Source organism: Narcine bancroftii, chromosome 13 (assembly GCF_036971445.1).
Source record: "Narcine bancroftii isolate sNarBan1 chromosome 13, sNarBan1.hap1, whole genome shotgun sequence".
NCBI lineage: Eukaryota > Metazoa > Chordata > Chondrichthyes > Torpediniformes > Narcinidae > Narcine > Narcine bancroftii.
Window position 1 is genome coordinate 48,814,735 of NC_091481.1, and position 8,242 is coordinate 48,822,976.

Consider the following 8,242-nt stretch of genomic DNA (forward strand, 5'->3'; position numbering starts at 1 on the left):
AGACAGTAGGCGTGGCTTAGCTCTCAGTCAATTGCTGTAAGCACAGTCTAGATACTGTAACTATATACACTATATACATTGGTGATAGATCTGTACTATCACATTCACCCCTTCTTGGAGAACTGCCCTGGAAAAAAAAAACAAAAAAAATGAGGGAGAGAATAAAAGGAAGGGATAAGTTAAGGACTGTAGCGGTCAGGGGGTCTGACCATCCGGCGTGACCGCCGTGGTGCCGGGATTGGAGTCGCCTCTAAGAATGTTAACTGGAACCTGTGGTTCTCCCTCCTTTATTGAGACAAAAGGTTTGAAAACATCCATGACCTCCTTACCAGATTATGCAGCTCTGCTCTCCTTAAATTCCACTGTTTGTATATACATGCTTCTGGTTAAACCTGTTTTTCTCTTTTCTTTTTCTAGACAATTTGCAGTCACATGACCAGCTTTCTTACACAAATGGCATATAAATGCAGAAGTTCTGTCCTTTCCTACCTTTCCTTCATCTTTTTTCAGAACATATTCTCCAGACTTTATTTCAGGCCTGCTATCCTGCTCCACCCTAACCTTACGAACAGGTTTATTAATCTGGTCCACATTAGCTCTCTAAAAATGTCTATTATTCTGGAATGTATTTTTGGCTACTCTAGCCACCCAGGCGTAATTTAATCACCTCTGGGATACACCTTGTAATTTCCTCTATTAATATTAATTCTCTCAATCTGACAAAATCATTGTTTATTCCTTTTGATGTGCACCAACGGTCCAAACACACAGATTGTTTTCAGAGCAAAGACCACAGAAAATTGATTCCATGTTTTCACCCAACTCCTAAATTTTTGTCTGTGAGCTTCTGGAACCAACAAGCTTTCACTACTGCTTGATTAACAGTATTGTGAGAGATAATAGAATATAGGAAGTAAAGTTAGTATGAATGAAATAAGGAATACTAGACTAGACTAGAGGAAGTTAAGTAAGTGCTGAGTAGGGATGAATTCTGATAAGAGTGTGAGGAAGGGTTACACAAGTATAATAGAATAAGGGTCTAGGCTAGAAAGAATTAACAAGTTCTGCATATAGAATTAGTAAGTCCTGGGGGTTGAGATGTGTGAATAAGGACAAAGACAGATTCATGAATAAGGACAATGACATGATGGAACCCAGACAGGATACCCCATGGTCTTTCAAGTTTACAAGAAACTGCAGGTTTTTAGGCAGACAGAATTACCAAATGTCAAACCAATCCAGGAGGCAGAAGAATGTTAGGGGGGGATGGTATCTCGACACTGAAATGAACTGTATAAAAGTTGGGTGAGCCCCAGTATGTGTGTGTATTCCCAAGGTAAGGGGAAGCACCCAACTTTGCATTGTTGTAATAGTAAAATAAAAGTTCTTTGTTCTCAATTTTTGTCTCAAGCAAATTCTGTGAAGGTACTTCTGTTTCTCACAAATGGAGATTCGTCCGGGATCCCACTCCCTCCACTGACAGAGTGCCCGATGACGAGGGTAGGTGCACCCCGGCTGATTCAGCTGGACTCACGGACGGCGGATAACTTGTCAGGGGACGAAGCGAGTGATATCCGAGAAGAAGCATTGAGAACAAACGACGGGAGAATGTTAAGGAAGCACGCTAGGAATAGCTACTTGATCCCGGTAAGAGGAATTTTACTTACCTGTTAGTATGGGAGGTGTGAGTAGCAAGGGAAATAGTCCTAAGGAAGGACGGGACAATCAGATAACTAAGCAAAGTCCGTTAGGATTAATGCTATCTGATTGGGGTGCAGAGAAAACCCGTGGGAAAGACAAACAGACCATGGTCAGGTATTGCTGTCTGGAATGGGTTAAAAAACCCGACAAAAAGGAATTCGGTATATTGGCCAAAGTTCAGATCTGATGATCACTGGATGTGTCAGGCATTGAACATCTGGCTCTATCAAAATCAAAGAGATAATATTGAGAGCAGAGAATATACAACCTGCTGGCTCAGTGGATCAGTTGATCAACTGGTTTTGAATGAAAAGAAATGTAAGGACAAGGAGGATGAGGAAACTTTTGTCCCTGAAACACAAGGATGGGATGTGTTACATTCCCTTCCTCCACCTTATGCTCCTCCTATGCTCTACCCTTCTGCACCTTCCCCTCCTCCCCCACAACTAAAGAAAGAAGAAGAAAGTAGGGTCGTATGATGACCCTTCACAAAGTACTCGATTACCACCTCTATTGACAAGAGAGAGAGACGACTTTAATTCAGAGCAGTGTGAGACCCTCTGGGAAGAAAGGGCAGAACCCTTTGATTCATTTCCCAGAGAGCAGGAATCTAGACATTATAAAGGAGAGGATAAGCCAGAAATTAACTGGATGAGACCTTTACGGGAAGTTCCCATGGGAGGGGGTCTCAGTTTCGTAAATGTGCCCCTGACTAGTACGGAGGTGCGTAATTTTAAGAGAGAATGCCCAATAAACAGAAAGGAAAGGCTAAGATTTTGAAGCAGGCAGTCAAGGAAGTCGTTGAGGGATAGCAAGGAAAGGGTAGGAGTTGTGTGCCAGCTCCTGGACATTGGGAGGAGCTCCAGGAGTGGGACAGTAGAGACCAGAGCAGGGGCAAGGGTCGAGGGGAATTCCGGGGATGATGACCATTCCCGGGACCTCGTGGTAATCCCGGTAGGAATTGGGAAACAGGAGCATTAGTTTGCTACCATTGTAAAAAGGAGGGACATTTTAAGAGAAAATGCCCAATGCAAGCCAGGGAGACGCGATCTTACGCACTGATGTGCTAGAATATAGGGGTTAATTAATCGTGGGGAGTGTGTGGAGTGTGTGCTTATGTACTGTTCAGTTTGTGTGCAGGGATCCAGTACTATGTGGCAGTTTAATGTTTACCTCATGGTGAAGGGAAAGAGTAATGTAAGTAAGGGGCAGCCACAGTATGTAGCAAAGTTGGCTGATTACAGTAGGTTTAGAATGTCTGTTCCCAAAATACAAAAGAGAGGATATGTATGAAACAATTTAGTAGGCAAAAGGAGGTGTTGATTAGCACAAACAAATAGAATCTGACAGAGACTGTCAGAAACAAAGAGAATGGAATCAGTAAGAAGCTAAGACAGAAGGAGGTGTTGAGTAGAACAGAAGAATATGGCCAGATGAGAACAAAGAAATAATTAGAAATATCTGGGGTATGAATTGATTTCTGATCAAAACAACAGGATATTCTGAATTTCAGGATTAAAAAAGATGGGAGTTCTTCACCCCAGATAACTGCAGAGCAGGAAATTACTTGTAATAAATCTTATACAAGAAATCTAGCAAAGGAAGTCAACTTTTGTTCTGTATGATAAGGTTGAGCTATATAAACTGTAGAGACTGTACAGTAGAGGTCAGTCTCGGGGAATAGCTCACAGTGCAGGTGACCTATGAACTAATGACTGAACCAGAGCTCTGTTAAGCTTTATTCTTATGCTGTGTAATAAACTGATTCTCCTATCACTTCATTTAACGAACACGTTGGACTCAGATGACACATAGACTAAATTAAGGGTAGGGTAAAGCCAGAGTCAGACAGATGGAAGCAGATTATGAATAGGGGGGTCACAGTTCTCAGTCAATACACACCGTGGGGCTGCACGGAGAACCATTGGTAAATTTAAGCATAGGACCCCACAGTGACAAGGTGACCTTTTTTAGTAGATTCTGGGGCAGCCCGCTCTAGTATTTTACAACCACTCGAGGGTGTTAAGATAGAGGGGACAGTGATGATTTCAGGAGTAGGAGGAAGAGACTTTACAGTCCCTGTATTAAGAGATGAAAGAATACAAATGGAAGAAAAGATAATAACAGAGGATATTTTATTAATTCCCCAAGCTGGAGTTTGGTAGGACGAGATTTACAGGACCAATTGGCTATCGGCACCAGCCCACAGGAATCAAGTATCAGGCTTCAATTGTATGTATTAAGCGAGGAAGGTCGAGAACTAATAAATTCTGGAGTATGTGCAGAAAGAGGCAATAGAGAAGTGTTAGATATTCCTCCCCTGCAAGTTACTTTAAATGATTCTGAACAAGTAATTAGACGAAAACAGTATCCAATTCCTATGGCTGGCCGAAAGGGGCTGCAGCCAGTAATTGATGGTATACTCGAACCTTGTATGTCACCTTTTAATACCCCAATTTTACCTGTCCAAAAACCAGACGGTACCTATCGATTAGTGCAGGACTTGAGGGAGCTGAACAAAATTATTCTCACCCGTCACCCGGTTGTACCTAATCCCTATACAATAATGGGTAAAATCGATCCACATAGTAAATGGTTTACTGTGATTGACCTCAAAGATGCTTTCTGGACCTGTCCATTAGCAACAGAGAGCAGAGACATGTTTGCCTTTGAATGGGAAAATCCTTTTACTGGACACAAGAATCAAAATCGGTGGACAGTCCTTCAACAGGGCTTTACAGAATCACCAAATTTATTCGGTCAGGTCTTAGAACAAATATTAGATGAGGCTCCTCGGAGAAAGAATTGTCAGTTGATACAATATGTTGATGATTTGTTAATTGCAGGAAAAATGTATGAATTAGCTAAACAGTATACTGTTGAACTTTTGAATTTTCTGGAGAATAAGGGTCTCAGGGTGGGCGAATCCAAATTACAATTTGTTCAATCAGAAGTTAAATACTTAGGTCATCTGGTAAGGCAGGGAACTAGGAAAATAAGTCCAGAGAGGATACGTGGTATTCTACAGATCCCCCCTCCCAAGAATGCCCAAGAACTTAGGAAATTCCTTGGTTTAGTGAGATACTGTAGAATCTGGATTGAAAATTATTCTAGCCTGGTCAGATTTCTCTATTATAAACTCACAATTCTAGGGGGCGAAGCTGTTGTCTGGACAGAGGAAGAGATTAAAGATTTTAACTTGGTGAAACAGTGCCTTATTAGTGCCCCAGTGTTGGCTTTACCCAACCTAAATAAGCCATTTGACCTATATACCAATGGGAAAGGAGGTGTAGCCACCGGAGTACTAACACAAGAGAGGGCAGGCTGTAGACAGCCAGTTGATTTTCTGTCAAAAGTTTTAGACCCTGTTTGTCGTGGTTGGCCAGAGTGTGTGCAAGCCATCGCAGCCACTGCTATTTTAGAGTTCACACACCTCACACAGTCCGCAATATTCTGTTACAACGTGCTGGAAGGTGACTCACAGACTCTAGAATTTTAAAATATGAAGCGATCCTAATGGATAGGGATGATTTGACCCTGATTATGAATAAAGAACACAATCCAGCAGCTTTCTTGGTTTCTCCAAATTCTGACAATACCATTAATGAGTTAGAGCATGTATGTTTAGAGGTAATAGATTTACAGACCAAAATTAGAGAGGATTTAAGTGATGAGCCTTTACAGGAGGGTGAAAGGTGGTTTATTGATGGATCTTCTCGTTGCATTGATGGCACTCGCTATAGCAGGTATAGTGTAGTGCAGGGGTGTCAAACTCAAATTCACGGAGGGCCAAAATTTAAAATTGAAGCCAATCACCTTCCCGGTCATTGGTCAGCACAATCTTGTGAACTGTATGCCCTCGTTAGAGCTCTCCAGGGTCTAGAGAACAAGGTGGGCACGATCTACACAGACTCAGAGTATGCTTTTAGTGTAGTGCACACCTTTGGGGAGATCTGGAAAGAGCGGGGAATGATAACTGGAAAAGGACAAAAGTTGATCCATGAAAACGTAATTGTCCAATCTCTAGATGCTCTTACATTACCTGAGGAAATTTAAAACTTGGACTAAGTCGAACTAAATATTTATTGAAAATTTTCAACAACATCTGCATGTTTTCTTTTCTTTCAACATATGTAATGTTAAACTTTTTCTTATTAAAATAAATGTTTAATAATAGTTTTGGATAAACTCTTTCCAGAAGCATTTACAAATGAGAAATAAAATATTCAATGAATAATATTTCTCTATAGAGGATTTGTCAAATGTTGCTAGTGTGCTGTTGAATAGTAAAATCTGAGGGCTATTGAGAATGTGGGAGAATAACATGATTCCTGAAACAATCAAATTGGTGACTGATTGTGGGCATGAACTCTAGCAGGGTTATTTTTTCCATTGGTACAGATATCCTTTGATTTACACACTTTTCAAGTTTTATGCCTAATGAGCTTGTATCCAGGTGCAGGACCATTTTTAACCAGGAATATATTTATCACTGTGACATGAAACTATTGGAAGTTCGTTTTATCCTGAGATTAAAGTTCATAATACTTACTCAGGCCTGTGTGTGGGAGGGCGGGGTTTGCGGGCGATCGGGTTGGACAACGACAGTGCGGGGGAATCGGCTCTCGTTGCAGGGCGGCATCTCGGCGGATCAGTGTCCCCGTCACTGTGAGTCGCGGGTCGGCCTGCGGCAGGGAATGGGAGTGGGCAACAGTCCTGGCGAGGTCAGGCCCCCCCTGAGTTTCTGCCGGACCCCCCTTAACCTTCTGAGTTTCTCCCGGACCTCCCTTGACCTGCTGAGTTTCTCCAGGATCCCCCTTTAACCTGCTGAGTTTCTCCCGGACCCCCTTTGACCTGCTGAATTTCTCCCAGACCCCCCTTGACCTGCTGAGTTTTTCCCGGACCCCCTCCCCTTGACCTTCTGAGTTTCTCCCGGACCCCTCCCCCTTGACTTGCTGAGTTTCTCCCGGACCCCTCCCCCTTTGACCTGCTGAGTTTCTCCCGGATCCCCCTTTGACTGCTGAGTTTCTCCCGGACCCCCCTTGACCTGCTGAGTTTCACCCGGACCTCCCTTGACCTGCTGAGTTTCTCCCGGACCCCCTTTTCTTTCCGTGCCGGTGACCCAGGACATTTCCAGGGCAGTCTCTGCGCTCAGGACCACGCTGGGATCCTGGTCAGCAGTGGAGGAGCAGGTGAGCGCGGTTAATCCTGATCCAGCCCACGCCACTCCTGAGATTGGCGGGGGGTTCCACCCTACCTGCCCGACCAGCCTTGCTCTCCATGTGTACTCCGGGCACCCGCCGCTGGTCCGGTGGGAAGGCGCAGGGCGGCCGGCGCCCCCATCGCCCGGCTGGGAGCCCCAATCTTCCCTCCGGCGTCCCGACTCCATCTGCAGCTCCAAGAAATGCTGTGCCACTGGGGTTCCGGGCGCTGGGAAGTGGCCTTAGCTTCCCCTGACACCGGCCAGGCCGCGCTGCGGTGGGGGGGGGGTGGGCGGGGGGACATGACAGTGTGTTTATAAAACCACCCACCACTACTTTTCCAAGGACCAGGATTTTTCTCTCTCTCTCTCACCCTGGGACACAGCGGTTTCTGTGCATGCACTATACTGGCGCGGCGGCCAGCGGGCCACCTCTAATACATTTTTTGATATGATCTTGCGGGCCAAATATAATTATATTTGACATGTGTGGTGTAGTTGATGGGAAAGAAGGAGTGGTGATTGAAGCCAATCACCTTCCCGGTCATTGGTCAGCACAATCTTGTGAACTGTATGCCCTCGTTAGAGCTCTCCAGGGTCTAGAGAACAAGGTGGGCACGATCTACACAGACTCAGAGTATGCTTTTAGTGTAGTGCACACCTTTGGGGAGATCTGGAAAGAGCGGGGAATGATAACTGGAAAAGGACAAAAGTTGATCCATGAAAACGTAATTGTCCAATCTCTAGATGCTCTTACATTACCTGAGGAAATAGCTGTAGTTCATGTACGGAGCCATCAAAGTGGTGACAGTCAGGCAGATGCAGCTTCCAAACAGGCTGCGCTCACGGAGAAAATAGACATACAGCTGTTACTGCCCACCCCTGGAGTATCCTATTCATTCTATTAAACCTGGTGATTGGGTATATGTAAAAGCATGGCAAGATCACCAACTAAAACCTGTCTGGGATAGCCCCTATTGTGTACTTTTGATTACAGACACTGCAGTGCGAATGAAAGAAAAGGGGTGAACTCAAATACAACTAATTAAACAAGCTGCTGATCCACGGACTAAAGACATTGATAATCTACCCTCCACCGGGCGTGCTGTCCTTCATCCTTCTGATCTGAAAGTTACACTACGCCAGGTAAAAGTGCTGTAATGTTGTTTTTACCATTTACTGTATTGTTTACTTGTTGGTTCCCCATTTTTGGAACATCCCTAAATTACTCACGATATATTAAGTCCTCCTGGAATAGGGGCAGCAGAGGTGACAATTATTTACCTTTAGAATGTAGACAGGGCATAGATATAAAGTATAGTCATAGTGGGGTATGGGTTA